Source organism: Mya arenaria, chromosome 1, assembly GCF_026914265.1.
Source record: "Mya arenaria isolate MELC-2E11 chromosome 1, ASM2691426v1".
Classification (NCBI taxonomy): Eukaryota; Metazoa; Mollusca; class Bivalvia; order Myida; family Myidae; genus Mya; species Mya arenaria.
The window spans coordinates 44,432,794-44,454,506 of record NC_069122.1 but is presented as its reverse complement, the minus strand read 5'-3'; positions in this window follow the sequence as shown (position 1 = coordinate 44,454,506).

Sequence of the window (21,713 nt, the reverse complement as noted above, 5' to 3'; positions counted from 1 at the left end):
TGGCAAATATTTTGATCTACTTATATTGGGTGAAAGAAGACTTTTTCTCATTGAATGTAAGTTTTATATACAGGTGTGCTTATTAAAGGTTCTTGGTGTGCAAACATGGTTTGAAGGACACGAACTGAAAATGTTTAATAAAATCAATTGCTATTTAGCTTTGAGGGTTCATATTTAGCAAGCATGATTCATATATCAGTTGCAACATGTGAAACTTTTAAGAGTGAGTTGGGCAGTTTTTACAAAAGAAGGTTCTATCAGATATTAAATCAAGAAGCATTTACAATTTTCCGGAAATTTCTGAATTTCTGTGGTTTATTATTTGTCAATGTTGCAACAGACCTTTTTTCTGTTTAATACATATGTGTTGCCACTTAACCCGGCTTTTGCAAATGCATAGATCAATTCAGGTCTTGATTTGTAACAGAGAAGTACAAAACTGTGCAAAAATCAGTAGTTGCAATGACATTAGCTAGCGCTTAACTAAAATAAAAACTAACATGAAACTAAAATAGTTATTTTAAACATATTTTATTGCATGACGATACATTCACACATTATATGATTATGATAACAACAAAGAAACACAAAACAGTGCAATTTAACAAAGCTTACGTTCATATAAAAAGGACATGCAAAAGGATTGGGCCACGAGTTTTATCAACATCAGTTACGGCCCTTTCCCACTAAAATAGTTAATTTTATAAACAGAATAAAGTAAACATAATATGTATAATCATTTCAGCAAAATTGATTCTCCTTGTGTTTTTCCCCTGATTGTAAAGTTCCGGGAAACTCGTAAAAAACAATTTCTGATAGCAATCATTACTGCAGGGCTAATTATTACAATTAGGAAGTGACTAGTCGGTGTTCTTTTTTGTTATTTTGTAAATCGATTTCATACATTTTATGAACTCCCTTTAGATACATGAAAAGAGATTATAAACAACATAAATATATTGTCCCTACACAGTTATGTATATCCTTGTAAAAAGCAAACCGAAACATTCAAAATGGAGTTTGTTCTTATTTTTTATATATTTTCACTCGAAACCAAGTATAATAGTTTTTGTAAACAGTATGAAGACAATGAGCGATTGAAACTTCTGAAGTGCTATTAAATGCATGAGTTTAGATATAATCATGCAAGACTCTGATCACAAAGTTACACCGACAATTTTTAAAAACCAAGAATTTTCATCTATACACTTTGGAAACGGTTTTAAATGTCACAACACTGAAAAATTAAAAACAAGTAATTCAACATACCTGAATACACTAGAAAAACGTAAATTGGATGACCGTAACCACATGCATTGATAAAACTACGCAATCACGCGTAAGAGCAAATCAATGCGGAAAAAATTAACAATCAAAACTACATCAAGTAAATTTAACATGTCCTGAAAGATTTGTAGACTGTCGGCTGAAAGTCATTTGGAAAGCGGTATTATAGAAACGCGACTAGTCGCTGGATGCGGCACATTGAACATAAATACATTAATACACACTGCCTGCGTAGCAACCGAACTATTTACGTGAATGTGGGGTGTCAAGTACATGCATATGCATTTTTAAAGCGTTATTGCGTTTTTCATGACAAAATAGTGCATGATATTTATAGTATGTTTGTAATTTGATGAGTTTAATTGAAAAAGATAATGTAAATATCGCATTTACATACGAAGACATTTTACTCTACAAAGAATAGTTTGCTGCGCCATATTTTTTTAACCCGTGTGCGATATCCCAGCATTCAAAACTGAACTTATCAAGAAAATATCTTATGAATGAAAGCTTTTCATAAATAATTCATACGCGGTTTTTAATGCCGTTACAGAGTCCGTAATTGTAAAATAGCTTTTACGTTTCCATTGAAATTTATTCAGCAGCAATCGAACCAATTTCAAGCAATCATTTATCAGTGTGGTATCAATTAGTATGCCGAAACTGGAAGTGTTTGCGATAATTATTCGGATTCAAACTATCACAGCGTGTCAATGTGATGTACAGTCATTCTGTACAAATACGTGTAGTTTTTGCAGTTATGGCGGTGTCCGTTGGTTATGAGGAAATGAAGTTGATCTTTACTTCAAACACCATCGTCTACAAAGTAACCAAACCGTATGTAGTGCCATTGCTTTATCAACAGTCGAAGCAAAAATAACATCAATGTATGCGTTTTAAAAGGATAAATTTTGATGAAGACAATCCAGAAATGACCAGAAGTGATTGATTTCGGACACGAAGGTAAAAACTAACTACAAAATATACATCAGGTTACTTCTTTCAAATCACAAATGATTATTTTGCTATGCTCTAAACAGTTTATAACTTAATGCTTAGTACCAGGATGCGGTCTAGGATGCCTTCCTTATATTTATGATTGAGAATGCTTCTTCAAATTCATGTTTTGCTTACAACTGGTTTCTCAGTCCTATACCTGCACTCTGAAAGAAAGGATTTATAGATATTTCAGAAATTATTTTTTTTGCTGGAAAAGAACTTGACACTCTCCCGGACTGATGCGACATGGATTCCTTGAAGAAAATGGTGCAAAAATTCTAAGTGACAGAAATTTCTTAGTAGAAACGCGACATTATATGACAAATACTCCAACTTGGCAATGAACATGGAACTCTTAAAAAGATTCATATAAGAAAAATGACATTGTTTGATTGTAACCACTGTTTGATAAAATTCCTAAGATCTGGCGTGGCAGTATACCCAGTGCGGCGGATATGAAAACCAAAAAATAGACCAGGTACATCCAGCTTGTAAACCCCCAAGCGTTGAAATTGACCCATGTACCGATAAGGTATTATAACCATGCTCTAATACAGTGCCATGTATTAATATCAATGCTTGCAGCAGCGAGTTATAAATTCAGAATTGGCGTTTTTTGTCCTCACCATACATGGTTGAGGACCACTAGCCGATGCAACACAAAGCATTGTTTAATTTTCCATTACAGTGCAGTATTTATTGCCGTCGCGTTCATTACACGACGTCTTCTAAATGAATATAATGAATAGGAAATACATTTCAAAAGCTTTGTCTTAAACGTTTGAATCTGTTTATTGAAAACCTTAGTTAGGCGTTTCTTTTGAAAACTTCTACAAAGTTAAGTGTTTTCATTTTCCTAAGATCACATATCAAGTTTAATTGCAAAAACAATAAAACAGTTGTTGAAATGTACTTTAATAATTGCGATTTGAGATTTCATGTATATAATTGTCCCAGTATGTATTATTTGAAATAATAGAAATACCATATACTTTTATGATACTTCTTTAACTCTTTCTGACGTTGATTCAAACTTCTACGTCATAACATAAATTCAAGTACGTCTCAAGTACGCCATTCAGTGTCTAGCCATAGTGTCAGGCTCAACGTTTAAACGTTACATACGTAATGCTTGATGTTAAATGAACTCTGAAACAAGCAAATCAAATGTATTAATTATTAATGTCTTTCGTTCAAATATGTTGCGGTATAATTTCTTTAAAAAAATAAAAATTATTATACATACAATTTCAATACATTTGTGCCAAAGTAAATATAATGACACAAGATAAAGTTATTTACTACAATACCTTAAATCGTTGTCATTGCGATAGGCGATAGTACAGCTTAGTATGTATTTTACACAATGATTTTCCATTACATACATTTTATTGGATCATTTAAAGAATTATTTTTTATATAACGTGGTTTTTCTTATCTGTACGTCAACAAATGTCCTGGCATCAATAGTCAAGACGATGATGGATTCCAGATATGAAAAGAATAACAACGCATGTAACAAAACGGGATCACCGAAACTGAACAAAACGGAGTAAGTTGACGTTTCAGTAAAATGTCGAATGTTTAATACACATACTATAACATAGAGATTGATAAATTGTTTACGATCGAATGCTTCACGTCGTAGTATGAGTTTGCATCGCTGTTGTCTACGATGTGGTTGACTTCAAGGTATCCAGACTAAACAATCCCTGTTTATATTCTTCAAACAGGCGACCTGCACGTGGGATGAAATATCGATAGTATTTTCTATATGCATATTTCAATTCAGCTTTTTACATTTGCTTTTACGCATCGAAATATAACTTAAACGCTCTCCATTTCGTAGTATATATGATTTGTACTGATAACTGATAAGACGCTCAAGAGGAATAAGACCGCTCTCGAAAATTGTCCATTTTGATTAAGAAAATAATATAATGAATCCCGGTCCAGAGGCATTTGATTGCGCTGGTTATCATGTGACTAGTATATCACTCCATTGGTCTAACATTTATGGTTATTTATATAACATTGCTACGGCGTCACGTCAATAAATAATATGTAGTAAATATGCTTCAATTTTTTTACACATCCCTGTAAGGATGGAAATTGGTTAATTAAAATAATTTGGATTGAAAAATAATAGAAACTTCACTTCCATGAATACTGTTTGACTAAACAATGAATAAACATTGCCATATCTGATGTTGTCTGAAATAATTTAGATATATTTTATATATTATATGCCAAATAAAATACTTCTATATATGTCTGTATTCTTATTTGTGGAATACGTTACCGGTCGGTTATCGATTAAAAGATTCTGCAATCGAAAATCGGCGACCGCGGTCGTTAACAAACTATTTTTGATGGAACCCGATAGTGTCCGATCATTTTATTGCAATTTCAGGTAAACAAAGGTAGTGGAAAGTCGAAATTTTAAAATTGTAAAAATAAAAATGTTTGTTTTGATAAAACGTTGTTGATGAATAATAATACCTACGTTAGTGGGGTATCCATATACATTGAACCTATTTACCAAATAGGTAAACTGACAAAAAAAGAAAGAAAAACATGCAAGTATTGTCGAAATCCTTTTATAACACATACATACGTTTTATCTGATCGCAACTATCGTGGTTGCAACCGTTATCTCTGCAGCAGACATTGCAAACGCCATTATTGTTCTGTGCACAATCAGTCTTCCCGGCACATCTCTCTAGATCTTCGAAGGCAAACCTCATTAGAACTTTGCATGTCTGCAAAATGAAACACGTACCACTAAATATGTGTTTTATACTTATTACTTTATCGTACGCTTTCCGACGGTAAATAGGGATGTATTATAATAAAAACAAACTTTGTTTCAGTGTAAGATTACAATTTTTTTTAACAAGTGACCACGAAACTAAATTATAAATGTTGATGTTCACTCTGTGAAATGTAATGCGCTTTTACACTGAAACAAACAATTATCCTTAGTATACGAAATACTTACAGACTTTCAAGCAAAACTGCAAGCTATGAGGGTTTACTCTCAGAAACAATTGTCAGTCATGGGAATGTTCATTTGGGTTTCCAAAATCATATGTGTATGCATATATACATGTATATTTCAAAAGGACTGTATATTTATATGTCGATTTAAGGAATCCGACTCACTAATAAGCTATTCTCAAATAGTTCCATTAACCTAGATATTCAATTGGGATGCCTTTAGAACCCTGACAAGTATAGTATGATTGCACAGTTTCTCATACTGATTTCATTACTTATATGTAAATCATGAAAGTAATTCATACATAAAGGTATGTCTGTATAATTTCTCTTTATGTCAACTGAAATGTGACGTAAATAACATGCATATTTCAATAGTTTATGGCTAATAGTTCGTTATTTCATATTCAATGAAAAGTATTCATTTTTCTTTTTCTGCACAAAAACGGTTTAAAATTACTCAAAACTAATATGGGGTTGCCAGGCGAAGAAATATCGAATATCTTTAAACGAACATGTAAAACGGTTGCCATTCTAGGACAATACTGAAAACATTGGTGTAGTAAAGTTTAGTTCTAGGTTTGTACCTGTCTGTCGTACAAATGTATTACCTCAACGTTTTGGCATCCAGATCTAAACGTCAGGGGACCGTCGAAGTGGTAGCGATTAGTAGCAAAGCATGTCTAGAATATAAGAGAATGTCTAACATATGCAATTTAAAGCAACAGAAGACATGTTCATTACATAACATAACAGGTTCTTGTGGAATTTAGTGAGGATGGCCCCGGCTCTGGCGCTGTCCATACCGTCTGGTGCCAAAGATGTATAGGGTTATGGGTGCCGAGAGGAATGTTAAATTTAGGTCACACTACCATCTATGCCATGCACGTCGCTGATTATGAGTCAGTTTTGTCTAATTTGCACTACGAGTGAGTGTTTTCTTTAGATGAAATGTGACCAGCTATAATTGTTGCCGTGGAAGGCCAGTTGTCCACATACTTAGTTCAAAGAACCAGTCAACTTTTGTGTAAGCTGAAAACGTGGAAAGAATGTGGCATATGGCCTTTCGTTCTGCTTCCGCTGAAGGGTTTGGAAGGAATTTATCACATGTGAAAGCCAACGTTGCTGTACAACACTCTTCGGGAATCGGAAATTGACAAAACCAAAGCTTACTCGTCTCTGCTTCTGTATTATTGTAGAGGAAGTAAAATTCGAACGAATAAAAGCTAGTTTCAAAGCAACAGGTCCAAGAAATGTATTGAGGTTCACGGACTGATAAGGATCAGTCGAACTTGAGTGTGGGATATTAAGGTCTAGTGTATAAATTTGATTACTGGTAAATGTTTAATAGGCAGCTAGGTGGGCTAGCTAAGATCCAGTTTGATACGTTTATTTCAGGTGACCCGCGATCGATTCATTCAATCTATAAATCAAGGAACCAGCAATCATTTGACTTCATTTTTTGCTTGATGTATTTTAAATCATAATTTTTATCATTTGGTACTAGATAATTAAAGGACTCACATATACGTTTACGAACAGCGAATATGTGGCCAGGTAAAGGCCCAATAAAAAATAGTATTCAAGAAGAAAGTAGAAAGCAGCCATGGCAATCAATTTAGATTTAAGGCTTTAGAACGTTCGATTTCTCAATCATGGCGAACAGAGAGGAACATGTCACAACGGTACGTGAATTTACTGAAAAAAACACGTTTTCTATCGTTGAAGCCCGTTTTTCCTAGAGTTTGACTTTCAAATTTGTCATTATAACAGTTAGTAAATATATTCTAAAATTATTTACTATATATATGTGCAATAAAAGCGGCATAGACATATGTTAAATAACTGCATCATGGAAAAGACTTATATTAACGTTGTGACAAAGACATTGTGTTACTTATTGCATCACGGGATATGTATATAGCGACAATGTAAAGAAAATTATACCTTCACTATTAACCATAATTTCATGTATATATGTACGTTGTAACGAATGATATATGTTAACATATTTCATTATGGATCATGAATATATGTACATTGTAACACATGATACATGTTTACTAATTGAATTGTGGGATATGTATATCGTTGAAATGTAACGGAGGATATATGTTTTGAATTGCTACTTGGGATAAGTATATGTTTAGATAGCTACAACTTCCACTACCACTACGACTCCCACTACCACTCCCACAACTACTATCACTACCACTACCACTGCAGCTTCTACTACAACTACCACTACGACTAAAACAACCACTACGCCTACCACTACCAATGCAGCTACCAAAACCACTATCACTTTAACTACAACTCCCACAACCTCTACCACTACCACTACAACTGCAACTTCAACTACAACTACCACTACGACAACAGCAACCACTACGCCTACCACTACCACTTCCATTACCATAACCATTGCCACTACAACTACCACTACCAAATACAAATATTACTTACACTACAACAACCACTACCACAACGTCTACAACTACAACTACTACTGCGACTTCACCAGACATTTCCACTACAAGTACAACTACAACAACCACTACCATAACCACTATCATTATAAGTACCACCACAACTACTACTACGACTTCATTCACAACCACTTGAACTGACACTACCACCACCACTTTGACTACCACTACAGCTACCGCCACCACTGCCTTTACTTCAACCACTACAACTATCACTTCCACTACGACCACAACTACCACTCAAACAACATATACAATTACCAAAACCACTAAAATAACCACAACCACTAAGATTTCAACTACTACAACCACTACAACTACCATAAGCACTACTACTTCATCTGCCATTTCCACTTCCACTACCACAAGTACTACTACCTTCCAGTACAACTTAAAAGGTATAACTTTAAAGTTGTAGTTTCATTATCGTTGCTATAATTTTTAAAGAAAGAAAGAAAGTCAAAAGGTATCGGAATACGTTAAAATACGAACTTATGAAACAGAGGTCATTTTATTCTAGATACTCTCGAGAAATCTGCTTGTATATGGATATTTTCACCCAAACACCGTTTAAGTCGCTTTCTAGTGTTTCTGAATTAGACAAACTTTGGAACAGCTTATACAAATACAAAAATGCCTCATAATTATAGCATTTACCTGTAAAGACATATGCTAGGTGTGGGGCTCAAACCACGATCCTTTCACTATATCTTGCCTTTCAAGTCATCGGCAAGAAAAGAAGCATGATTCAAATAGATTTTGTTTTTGTTTTACAAAACAACGAGCGATTACTGAGTATAAAGTTACCTTAAGGGCCTTCCACAGTGCAAAAGTGGGTTGGAAAGGCCAAAAATTAAAACGGTTCATGCTTTAATTATTTTTGCGGAACGGTTTTTTTCGAGATTTCAACAAATCTTTTTCGAGAGTTAAACAAACACTCTTTGAGACATGTTTTTGGGTAGTAAAGAATTGGTCAAATTTAACGGAAGAATAATTTATCAGATTTCGGCTAAAAAAGCATACACAAATTTCGGAAAAGTCTTTCGATACTTTGTTTTTGTGTCAAAATGCCAAAGACTAGCCAATCAACAATGTCTTGTGGTTTCTTGATGATAAAACTTCAAATAAGAAAGATATTCAATGGAATAATGAAAAACCGTGTATTAATCCATTTCCTGTTTACAAAAATGCGAATATATTTCTTAAAATAGCTTCAATCACCACAAAGCCTCATGACATTGTTGTTTGGTAGTTATGACAATTTGGACACAAAAACATAATTATTTTTGTGTTTTAACCTTTCCAGAAGAAAATGTTTATGCTTTTTGATTTGAAATCTGATAAAATCTTGTTTAAAAAAACCCTGCTCAACTCCTTATTATATGAACTGATATTTCAGGAAATTGGCGATGTAAATATTTCCTTATTTTGTTGTTAATTTCTTCGAATTTGATCGAGTCCGAGTCGGTTTTCACGCTTCATGCGTAAATAAACATGCAGTTTAAAGCACTCTCATCCGTCGCTTGTGAGTGAGATAAAAATGTATTTGACAAGCTATGTCGTAAAGAGAAATAGACTAGATCCTCCATACCGTTGCTTCCTGTCCTCAATACGATCATGGGATTATCGCAGCTTCGATATGCTTTTTCAAGAAGTTTGTTACATTGTAAACTCTTCTTTGTATTACCTACCAGTTGTAATTTTACTTCTTGTAAGTTTCAATTTCCGACCACGAATTTATTTTTTAGTGTCATTTTTCTAACTTTCTGTCTCCTTTACTTATGTATAAGTATATTTCCGTGACGCAATCAATCATATCTTGTTTTATATATCGGGCCGGTGACCCATTGAATACAAACAGTTAAAATGTATCATCGAAATGTATCATTGAAATGTATAGTGAAATAAAATGTATACATTACACCTCGTTTCAGCTTTTGGAAATATCATTATGTATACATGAATACTAAACGTTGCTCGAGAACTTTATTTCCTCCATAAATCAAAGTTCTATTATATATTTTAATCATGGCATTACAACAATTGGTAAGAAATATACGGTTTATATTCATGTATGTATAGGCAATTCGCTAAATGGTCACTACTCAAGTATTTTGTACAAACCTCAAATCTATTACATGTTGTAAATGTGACGCATTGATTCGGATCCCTCACGTCACCTTGATTGCCGGCTACAGTCGAATCACAATGGTAGCACTGGGAAATATCTGGAATAAAAGACAATGACATGCCGCACAAGCGTAGGGGCTTCGGAAAACCAAAGAACATCCTACACAGCGCAAAAACATGAAGCGATCTTATTTAGTCAATGATTTGTCACAATCGCCTATGGCGGGACCAGTAGTCAAAATATCAAAAAAGAACCCTGGGTAGAGGCCCAAGGTTAGGGTCCGTACGACACTTAACGAGAGACACAAACATACAAACACATCAAACAGACCAGACGACACTTAACGAGAGACACAAACATACAAACACATCAAACAGACCAGACGACACTTAACGAGAGACACAAACATACAAACACATCAAACAGACCAGACGACACTTAAAGAGAGACACAAACATACAAACTCATCAAACAGACCAGACACAAGGTTGGGGTCCGTACGACACTTAACGAGAGACACAAACATACAAACTCATCAAACAGACCAGACACAAGGTTGGGGTCCGTGCGACACTTAACGAGAGACACAAACATACAAACACATCAAACAGACCAGACGACACTTAACGAGAGACACAAACTCATCAAACAGACCAGACACAAGGTTGGGGTCCGTACGACACTTAACGAGAGACACAAACATACAAACTCATCAAACAGACCAGACACAAGGTTGGGGTCCGTGCGACACTTAACGAGAGACACAAACATACAAATACATCAAACAGACCAGACACAAGGTTGGGGTCCGTACGACACTTAACGAGAGACACAAACATACAAACACATCAAACAGACCAGACACAAGGTTAGGGTCCGTACGACACTTTACGAGAGACACAAACATACAAACACATCAAACAGACCAGACACAAGGTTGGGGTCCGTACGACACTTAACGAGAGACACAAACATACAAACACATCAAACAGACCAGACGACACTTAACGAGAGACACAAACATACAAACACATCATACAGACCAGGCACACATCAAAACAACTTTATCATTTCATGGTTGGATCACTGCGCTGTAGCAGTCAGTGAAACGCGAGTCCAAACAAACTTGATTTCATATGAAAAGAATCCTTTACCGTAAAATTTCTTTCATTTGCAAAACAATGATTCAAACACAAATTGGCTGAACGTTCGTATTCTCTCTGTTAGTTATTTTACTCGTTTAAACGGAATTATGGTATATACTAATAGACTTACTTTGCATTCCACAAAGGCGAGAGTTGCAATCTGCACTGCTGTCACAACATCTGTCGTATAGTATTTTGAAAATTATTAACAGGGCCACAAAGCAAACGCCATCGCTCGCCTGTTTCTTATATTTAGATATACATTGAAGATAGTATCATTCGATTCCTGTACATATTATCCTTAAAGCTGCACTCTCACAGATATACCATTTTTACAACTTTCTTATGTTTTGTCTTGGAAAACACTTCTTGCGTGAATATCTGCAATCCAATGATGTAAGATTGCTGACAAAAAATTAGATCCAATTTTTCATATTTCCGTTCGAAAATTAAAGTTTTATGGCTAACGGTTTAAGAAAAATGCATAAAACATAAATTTTTGAACCTTTATATAAATATCTGCGATTTAATTTTTGTCACCGGTCTTATATAACTGGTTCCATGGATTTTCGCAAAACATTGGCTCGTTGCATGACAAAAAATGACAAAGTTGTCAAAACGTTCAGTCTGTGAGAGTGCTGCTTTAAGTCTTGATTTAACATATGCAAATAATAGCTTTTAACCTTTGAAAAGTAAAAAATGTCCACCTCCAAGACTTTTAAAACTAATTTCTATGACTTTCACTTAATATTTGAGCCAACGGTTATAAAACAGTTATGTTAGTCATCAAAAGCATTGTACATCAATGATTTTATCTTTGTTTAACAACATTAATTTAAGTCCCCGTTTGCAGAAACGTTGTTGGACTGAATTTAACTAATTATGTTAACTAACTCTAATAGTATTGAAACGAACGGTGTCCTGTTAGGCGCAATATCGGTGTCCTTGTAAAATGTAATAAGAAAGCAAATTTATATTATGTGTAGGCTTTTCGATTATATCTGATTTTTATGTTTGTTTGTGTGTTTGGATTCCATATTCCCTACAAAAGACGAACGTGTGACAATAGTCACAGAAAATAATCCACGACATCAGAGCTAGTATTCAATATTGATATTTTTCTCACCATTAGAAATGTCTCAGTTATTCCATTCAGCATATTGGGTCAGTTAAATAAAGAGATCAATCAAATCACGTAGTTTCTAAGTTCCACACGCTGAGTAGTAAGGTTCAAGTTCAATGTAAGTTACTTTTTGAATTCAAGTTCAATGTACGTTGCTTATAGAATACGGCCCCAGCGCGCTTTTATCTAATTGGAAGTTAATTCATCTTCCATGGGAGTAATAACCAGATATCCAGGTCCGGCTGATTTCAAGAAATATTGTCTGTACGACTCGTTTGGCTTGATAAGCATTTTTATGTCACGTGATGATATGAACATGTAAAGCAGATACGATTAATAAAACGTTTCTCAGATCTATTACAGCGATCATCTTTTAATATAAGCACTCTTCAATGGTGGTGCAACTATTGCTACAAATAATAAACATAATTCAATTGTAAGCATGTACTAGTCATGAATGAAAGTCAATGCCGAAGAAATGACAGATATGACAGATATGTCAAAAATAGGGACAAAGTAGTAAAGATGCGTCTAACTTTCAAGAATAAAACATCAACCTTACTACTCAGCGTGTGGAATACAGATAAAACACATAAACAAACATTAAAATCAACTGTATTCGAAAAGCTTAAACATATTATCCGACATTACATGCATGAAAGTGGCATTCCAGATATAAACATTGAACAATTGCAGTATATATATATGTGCCAAGGTGAAGCGGATATCTTTGTATATTAATGATGGAAATAGATTTATGAATATTAACTGAATTTTCACTAACAATTTGAATGACTCATTCAACGTTTTTGTACAAGTAACAATAGCTGTCATGTCACGTGAGATATGCCCCCGTTTGGGCTTTGTCGGACGGAGAGCCATATTAAGAGTGCAATATTTTTTTTTTGTATAACATATATTGATCCAATAACGCAACAATATTTTCCTTTTGAATTAAAAGTTTGTGGAGAAATTTAGGGTTATCATCAGTATTCCTGCAAATTTGAGGATAGTAGGGCCAAACATACTGTAGCTTTCAAATGGAAAATAGTTTTGTGCTAAAGGTCATTGCGATCGTGACATTTGACATACTGGCCGCTAACAAGTGGGAGTCATCTGCTGTCCATGACCATCCTCCCTGCTGAGTTTGAGGATAGTACAGCGAAGCATATGCTAATTATTAATCGGGCATGTTTTTATGTTTAATTCACCACACATGACCATTGACCTACTGACCTTAAAAAGGAACATCGGTCATCTGCTGGTCACAAATAGCCTCCCTCATAAGTATGAAGACCTTAGGACCAAGAATATTCTTGTAATCAAAAATACAAGTTTTTGCTGCGATATTGGCCTTTGACCTACTGGCATCATTATATATTTTGTTACAGTATCTGCTGTTCATTACATACAGACCAACCTGCCTACCAAGTTTGAGGTATATATAGGGCAAGCTTTTTATGTTCAAGTCATTTGACAAAATAACATCAAAATGAATAGGGGTCATCTGCTGATCAAGACCCACCTCGCTGCCAAGGTTGAGGATCATGGGACAATAACTTGTTATCAATAACACAAGCTTTTTATGACATAGTTCAGAGCGACAATGGTCTTTGACCTACTGACATTCAAATATATTGATGTCAACGGCTGGTCATGGCCAACCTCCTTTCCAAGTTTGTGAATCGTAGAACAAAGCATAACCTTAATAATAGGACAAGGCTTTGTATCTGGAATTACCCAGACGGTGTTCTTAAAACCACTGACCTCCAAATCAATAGAGAACCATAGGGCCAATCAATCGCTTTATCGTCATTTAAGTACTTACTCAGAACATGCTATCACCTCACCCGCCAACTGTCGCTTTCCAATCACATTAGTCGAGGGTCTGCATTGCTTAAATAACAGAGCGAATTTGACGTTTGAGAGGACAAATAACGAATATGATTTGCAAAACTTCCAAAACAATTGTACAAAAGCAATAAATTTGTATGTATTTTTCTATCATTAATCCCGAACGTGCCAAGAAACTCAGCCTGCCTAATTTGAGTTATCTAGTGTCTTATTAAAAGTGTCAACAATTATAAAGTTCCTTACCTGAACATACTTTTGAGTCCAGTTTTAAGTTCAAGATAATACTCAAAATTGTTTTGCTATAAGGTTTAACACAATCATTTAAGCCATTTGAGCCATTGAACAAAAGCACAAACAACAGTAAAAAAGTGATCCACCATCTGTTATCAGTCTCTTTTTAACGTATAACTCCATTAATATCCTAGAGAAATTTGCTAGAGAAACATCGTGTTCATGAATTAATAATGCGGTGAAATCTGGACGTTTGATTTAACGCCTGATACACACATAAGGCAATACGGACATGGAACTAAAAATTTAATATTAGTATTCATACATTATGAAGTTTCGCTGTCCTATTTTCGCACCGTATATTATGTAGAGCAATCGAAATAAAATAAGGTAGTTTCTGACCATACACTTCAAAACACCCGCTATAAACCTACAATACCACGCGTCAATGCTTCGTTCAAACTGAGGTGTTCGGCCGATATTCATGGAGAATCTTATATCCTTTCCTAACCTAAGTTGTCCTCCTTAATAAAGTATCCCTCTTATCATATTAAATTACTTTGTAATATATGAAGTACATTGTTTTCAAAGATTTTATTAACAATTGATACTTAAGACTCTTTTCTCTAAATTTGACGATGAAACTTTAAGGAGCTTAAATCAAGATAAGAAATGACTTTAAAGTTTTGTGAATACCAGCCCTTGTCTCTTTATACATTAGGTATGTGCGTTGTGCAATAATGAAGGTAAATGGGTTTTTTAAATGTTGTGAATGGTTTGGGCTAAAAAAATATAACTTAAATATCCTACCTGTCGTGAACGACATCCAGCTCTATACACGGTTTCCGCATTTTGAGTGATAACTTCGTCTATGTAGCATTCCTTCAAAACAGAAAAGGGGTCAAACAAAGTCAGGACAATCGATGCATAATCAAGATTTTATCCGCGTTGAAATATTGGTGTTGAATTTGCCGGATTTTGCTTTGCATGTTACTCAAATGAGTTTAGGCGTAATGTAACTTTAACGCACCTCTATGCGTTTATCACATACTACACTCGTGGTGCACGTGTCCAGCGACCTCGCGTTCAGACATCGGCGACACCATAATACGTCTTCTGCAGGTATTGAAGCCAGCACTGGAACATACAGGAAGTGAAAAGATTAATCGCATGTGTAATATTAATTCTGTGTATGTTGTTGCAGTGTTCAATATGCGTGAAAAAGACTAATTATTTGACGCTTTCAACGACGCGTGTGTTTGCTTTTACAGCACACACCTTTATATGACATCTCTTTGTTTATAGTTTCGTTTCTTTCATGTATTACAACCAACACTGGAACAGGTCAGTCTAATTTCCATTTAGGGTATACGAACATAAAGTTATGGACAATTTGGCTGAACTAATAGAATTCAATTCTTTATTTAAACTATCCAAAGAGTAATATGGAATAATAAATTATGGAAACAAAATGAAAATACATTATTTTATAAAGGATGGTTCCGTAAAGGTATAAAATTGTTTGAACATATATACGATTACAGAACCCACTCTTGCTACAAATTTGATGAAATTAGATTTTTATATGATATTCATGAACAAGATTTCCTAAAGTACCTAACACTTATTAACTCTATACCAGCAGCCTTTAAATTGAAACTTAAAGGTGAACTTTCAACCAGTTAGCAACAGCAAAATTAACTGATAAAATACAAAAATCTTAACAAACAAACAAACTTCTTTATTCACTACAGTAAAAATATATTTTCAAACCACTATCTGAAATTAAATGGCAACACGTTTTTCCAAACTTAAGTGACAATATACCATGGAAAACTATTTACAGAGAAACGTTTACAACGTCAATAGACTCCTCCCTTTCGAAGTTTTCAGTATAAGTTTCTGTTAAGAATCATACCAACAAATAAATATCTGTATATATGATGTAAATTAAAAGAAACCAATCTATGTGATATTTTTAACACGGAGATAGAAACCATAGAACACTTATTCTGGGAATGTCAGAAGATACAACCACTATGGAATGAACTAAATAATTTCATTACATCTAAATCAATGAATATTTGCATTACCAAACAGAAGGCGTTTTTAGGAATTCTTGCTAAAGGAAAAAACACCCTCATTTGTAATTTCCTAATTCTGTTAATGATTTTTTTATATTCTCAGTAAAATATAAAAAAAGCAGTACCAACATTTCAAGCTTATAAACAAAACTTAATACTGAAAGAAAAAATCGAATCGCAGATCGCACTATCGAACAATAAATATGAAACCCACATAAAAAAATGGCAGTGTTTCTACTCTTTATGAAATCACAATACTTATACAATCCATAGGGGAGAGCAAGAATGTGTGCGTGTGTGTCTGCGTGTCTGCGCGTGTACGTGTGTGTGCGTGTGTGCGCGCGAGTGAGCGTGTATGTGTGTGTGTGTGTGTGTGTGTGTGTGTGCGTGCGTGCGTGCGTGCGTGTGTGCGCGCGCGTGTGTGCGCATGTGTGTATGCACATATAGAAAATGCATAGTATTTTTGTTTGATATGAATTTGTAATTGAACTGTTTGATAAATAAATTCTATGCAAAAAATAAATGAGAAAAAAAAGAGTATATTGAATTAAGTAGAAACAATTTTGTGTAAATCTTCAGGAAAACACTGATGCCATACGTAATGGTAGTGTGCTGTTGTCACATAATTGAGCTAAGCGTAAACAGTGATATATGTTTCTGTTTTAAACCATACGGCTGCAATATTTGCAGAAAATTATGTCTTTTCTGAGTGTTTTTAGTATTGTATGATAGGATCTAAGGTAATGTGTAGACAAAACAATTCATTTTTAAAATGATGCGATATGGCATATTCAAAGCTATTGCAATATAACACTTGTTTTGCTTATACCGATGCAGCTAATCATTTTAAAGTATTTCCAATTTGCTTTACAATTGCGTGATATGCCAATGCGACTGAAGTGAGAGCACGGCTTTTACAGTTATAAATGCGTTCATCGTGATGAATCTAAATAATATGGCACAAATTGTATATTTTTGTACGAAAAATGGCGATTACCCTACAGTGTGAATTCGAATACTGCAATTATCCCTAGATGAGAATACGAATACTACGATCATCCCGTAATGGAAATACGAACACTGCGATTATCCAACATTGAGCATACGAATACTGCCATTATCGTAAATACGATTACTGCGTTCATCCCAAGATGGAAATACGATTACTGCGATTATCCAATAATGGAAAAATGAATACTGCGATTATCCCTCGATGGAAATACGAGTACTGCGATCATCCCACGATGAAAATACGAATACTGCGATTCTCCAACAATGGGAATACGAATACTGCGATCATCACACGATGGAAATACAAATCCTGCGAAAATTCCACGATGCAAATACGAATACTGCGATTATTCCACGATGGTAATACGAATACTGCGATTATTCCTCCCACGATGAGAAAACAAATACTCCAATAATCCAACGATGGAAATACGAATTATGCAATAATTCCACGATGGAAATACGAATACTGCGATTATACAACGATGAGAAAAATAATACTGCAATTATTCCAAGATGGAAATGCATATACTCCTATTATTTAAGGAATGAATTGTGGGATTGATGTCTTTATCGGACTATAAACGCAGTTGGTGTGGTCAAAGTTCGTCGAGTCCGTGCTCCATGCTAACTTTGACCAGCCAAATTGTGTTCATATCCCCGATAATAACATCAATCCCGCAATTCTTTACTTATATTTTTACCATAAGTTTATCATTTCATTCAAGAATTAAAAAAAAATACTTCATTTCTTTTAGGAAAACCTTACAGTAATCCTTTCTCAGCCATTCTGTAAATTGACGGGTCCGCCATTAACCGGAAACAATTTATCAAATGACGCCACAATAACGCGGGAAGAGATCAACCACTTGAAATCATTTTTAAACGTAGTAATAAAATTGAAACACTAGTGACAACAATACATTGAACAAATCATAACTTTATACTATCTAACATGTTGATTTAGTTTTTACTGCACCTTCTGACATAATACAAACAATAAAAAGAGCAACACTTTTCAGAACATATTCAAATATGTTGCGTTCATCAGATAATAACCGCAATTGCCGAAAGGAATGGAAGTTGAAGTGTAAATATTCTACGATGAGAATACGAATACTGCAAGAAAGTTTGGGAGTTTGGACTCAATCGAAGTGCAAGTTTTATTGTTAGTTGTATGTGTAAGGGTATATTAAATATGATTTTCAGTATTTCAAACATTAAGATGCATTGCCTTAATCGTTCACCAATCCTCGAAACATTGTTAAAAATAAGAATGTCATGAACACACCCTTGGTTTGAAACGTTTGTTATGCGGTTTGAACAGACCAATTAAACATGCAAGGAACGCAGGATACCTGTACCTTCAATATAGAGAAGGCCATTTTACGATACTGATCCGATGTTCAAATAACTTAGTCATTTCATCCAGCCAATGGGTTTTATACTCATTTTTGATATCTTTTTAACCCGACACAATTTTGGTGCCATGTTTTAATCTATTCTTATAGTAAAATAAATGGCAACAGAACAAAACAGTTATCGCAGTTTGTAATGGTGTTCTTTATTGAACTGATTTCGGACGGGAATTAGCTTATTTTGCAATCCCTCAGGGCTAAAAACGCGTACTTGTAAAATTATTATCAGTATAATGTTAACATAATATTTCTGTACTTACAAACCCTTTCAAATGATACCAATACGAAATGGGCTCAACAGGCTTCAAAAATCCCATATTTGTATCAGATACTTTACAATAGATAAAGGCCATGTTAACGTTACAAAGTCTCTAAGTTAAAGTGAAAAAGTTCAGACGCCCTTTCACAGTTGCTTTGAATCAAATATAATAATAAATAGCTAAAATATATATGTAAGGGAGTACTTAAAGCAATGACCTTGCCCAGATTATGAATGGTGTACCCTGATAATGACGTTAGTACGGAGGCGTAGATGTGACATGTGTGAACTAATAATTTTCTTCGCCACGAATTATTTACTCGTACCAATGACGTTATCTCTAAGTCTTGATCACGACAAGCTAAGTCGTAGGAAAATTTCAATCATGTTGCCTCTATGCCACAATACTATTCACATTTATATTTAAAAAAGATACAGATACATAGCTTACCTTGGGGCACGACTAAAACCACAGCAAAAAGAATCAGACCTGCGAATAACAAAACGTCAAAAGAATAACAATGTTATAAATGGAACTCGATTTTCACTGAACTGGGCGTTAAAAATAAAAAAGTTCTAAAGAATATAACAGGTCAATGATTCTATTATTTCTTACAAGTAATATACCCTGTATGCTCCATACAAGTAACATGTGGTACAATGTTGTATGTGCCGGAGAATAAGCTTTCGAACCCGAATGTTTATAATTCCGGGCTTCAACTATTGCATCATGACAGTTTAAAGGGATGTTCCCTAGTGTGTTTGTCTGCCTGATTGTATTCTAGGCATTGGTTCTCGCACATTGTAAGTCTAATAGGCATGTCCTTGTAAGTTTCTTTTTATAATTTAAGTTATCCGCTCCACAACTTTGTGATGTTTTAGTGCCTGTTGAACCCATATTATTTTATTTTGATGTGAATGGATATGATGTAAAGTGAAATCTAATGTTTAAACCAGGTCGAAAAGTAATTTACAATCAAGAATTTTAGACCAAGGAAATTCTCAAATTGGTAATCTAACTCCGTATTGCAGTTGAAATGAAGAAGCAAAATAAAAACGGCAATATTATCGGTTTAAACTTTTATTTATCTTATATATAAATACTCAGCAAGTTCTACCCTTTAATATTATACCAAAGGTATATGACGTCTCTAGCATTAGTGACATTTATTCAACGAAATCAAAAGCTTACTTGTACATCGGATTTCTTAAAGTGTCAAACGTTAATTAGGTTACATTTGTGTATAATGTGATATGCATAAAATGGCGAGTTAAATAAGATATATTTTAAACTCTTGATATGTATAAACGTTCATAAATATGTAAACATATGTCAGAGCTCACTTCATTTTTGCCGAAAGGCATTAACGATAAAATTGAAATAAAATAATTTCAAGCTTGAGCTAAGAAGGATAATTTCAATTTATCATACCAATCGAGCTGCATTTTGATTCCAAATTGAAAATATTTCTAAAGGGAACAGAACTTACACATTGTGTTGTCGTCGATCTAGACACCGTAAATGACCGCAATACGTGCTTGTTTCTGTGCCCACTTCGGACTCGTTCAGTCTCTTATCTGATAATGACCTTAAATTTACATCAGGCTACAGGTCAGGTGTTAGATTTCACAAAGATACAATACATGGCCAGATGAAAATATTTAATGACAACGGTTTTCAATACTGAAATCAATAGAATTAAAATAAAATAAATTGTAATTTGCTTTCATGGCGCCAATTACCAATTCGATCATGTCCAAGCGGAAACTGTCCGCCAAACATAAAGATATCCATAGTATTGTGAGTGCATGTCTTTTTGTGCGTACTTATATTTGGTATAATGTGTATGTACGTATTCCTATGTAAGCTGTTAGATTGGTATGTTTGTATATATGTCGGTGTGTACATGGTTGGATCTCTATGTATGCAAAGCATATCAGTTTCTACTACAGCTATAAATTACGTATTTTATATGTTTGTTTGTTTTCAAAACATATCTAAATAGCATGAATCTCACGATGTCAGCATAATATTACACTATACAATATATCAGGTAGTATATAATGGCATGTACAAACATTGCATATGATACAAACAATAACAGATGATCACAACGACTTACAGTATATGCATATGCAAAGTTTCTTCTGACATAAACATTTCCACCTTATACACATTATTGTAGTCCACCTAAATGACCGTCACTGAGTCTTTTGGCGATTATTTGTTTACTATGGCAGACTCGAGGTCACAGGGATACATATGAAATGTCAATATAATAAAAGATTATCTCTGATCGCTAATTATTGTAGCTACACATTGTTGCACCAATATTCGGTATTGAAAACTGTCTCGAGTCTGAATCTCTCATTCACAGATATGTGATGATGTGTAAACCAATATTGGTGTTAGAACAAGTTACTGTCTCGAGTCTGAATCTCTCATTCACAGATATGTGATGATGTGTAAACCAATATTAGTGTTAAACAAGTTAAAAAATTGGAGCGTATTCATAATAAGAAATCTGTGAAGAAATATTTTATCTTTACTATACTGAATTTCGGATAGTACCCTATCTCGGACATAAAATCAAATCAGAATCAGTTCATGCAATGGTTCAGATGATCTCAGCGAGAACACAATAAATACAACAACAGTAAAAGTGAAAAGAAAAGAACAAA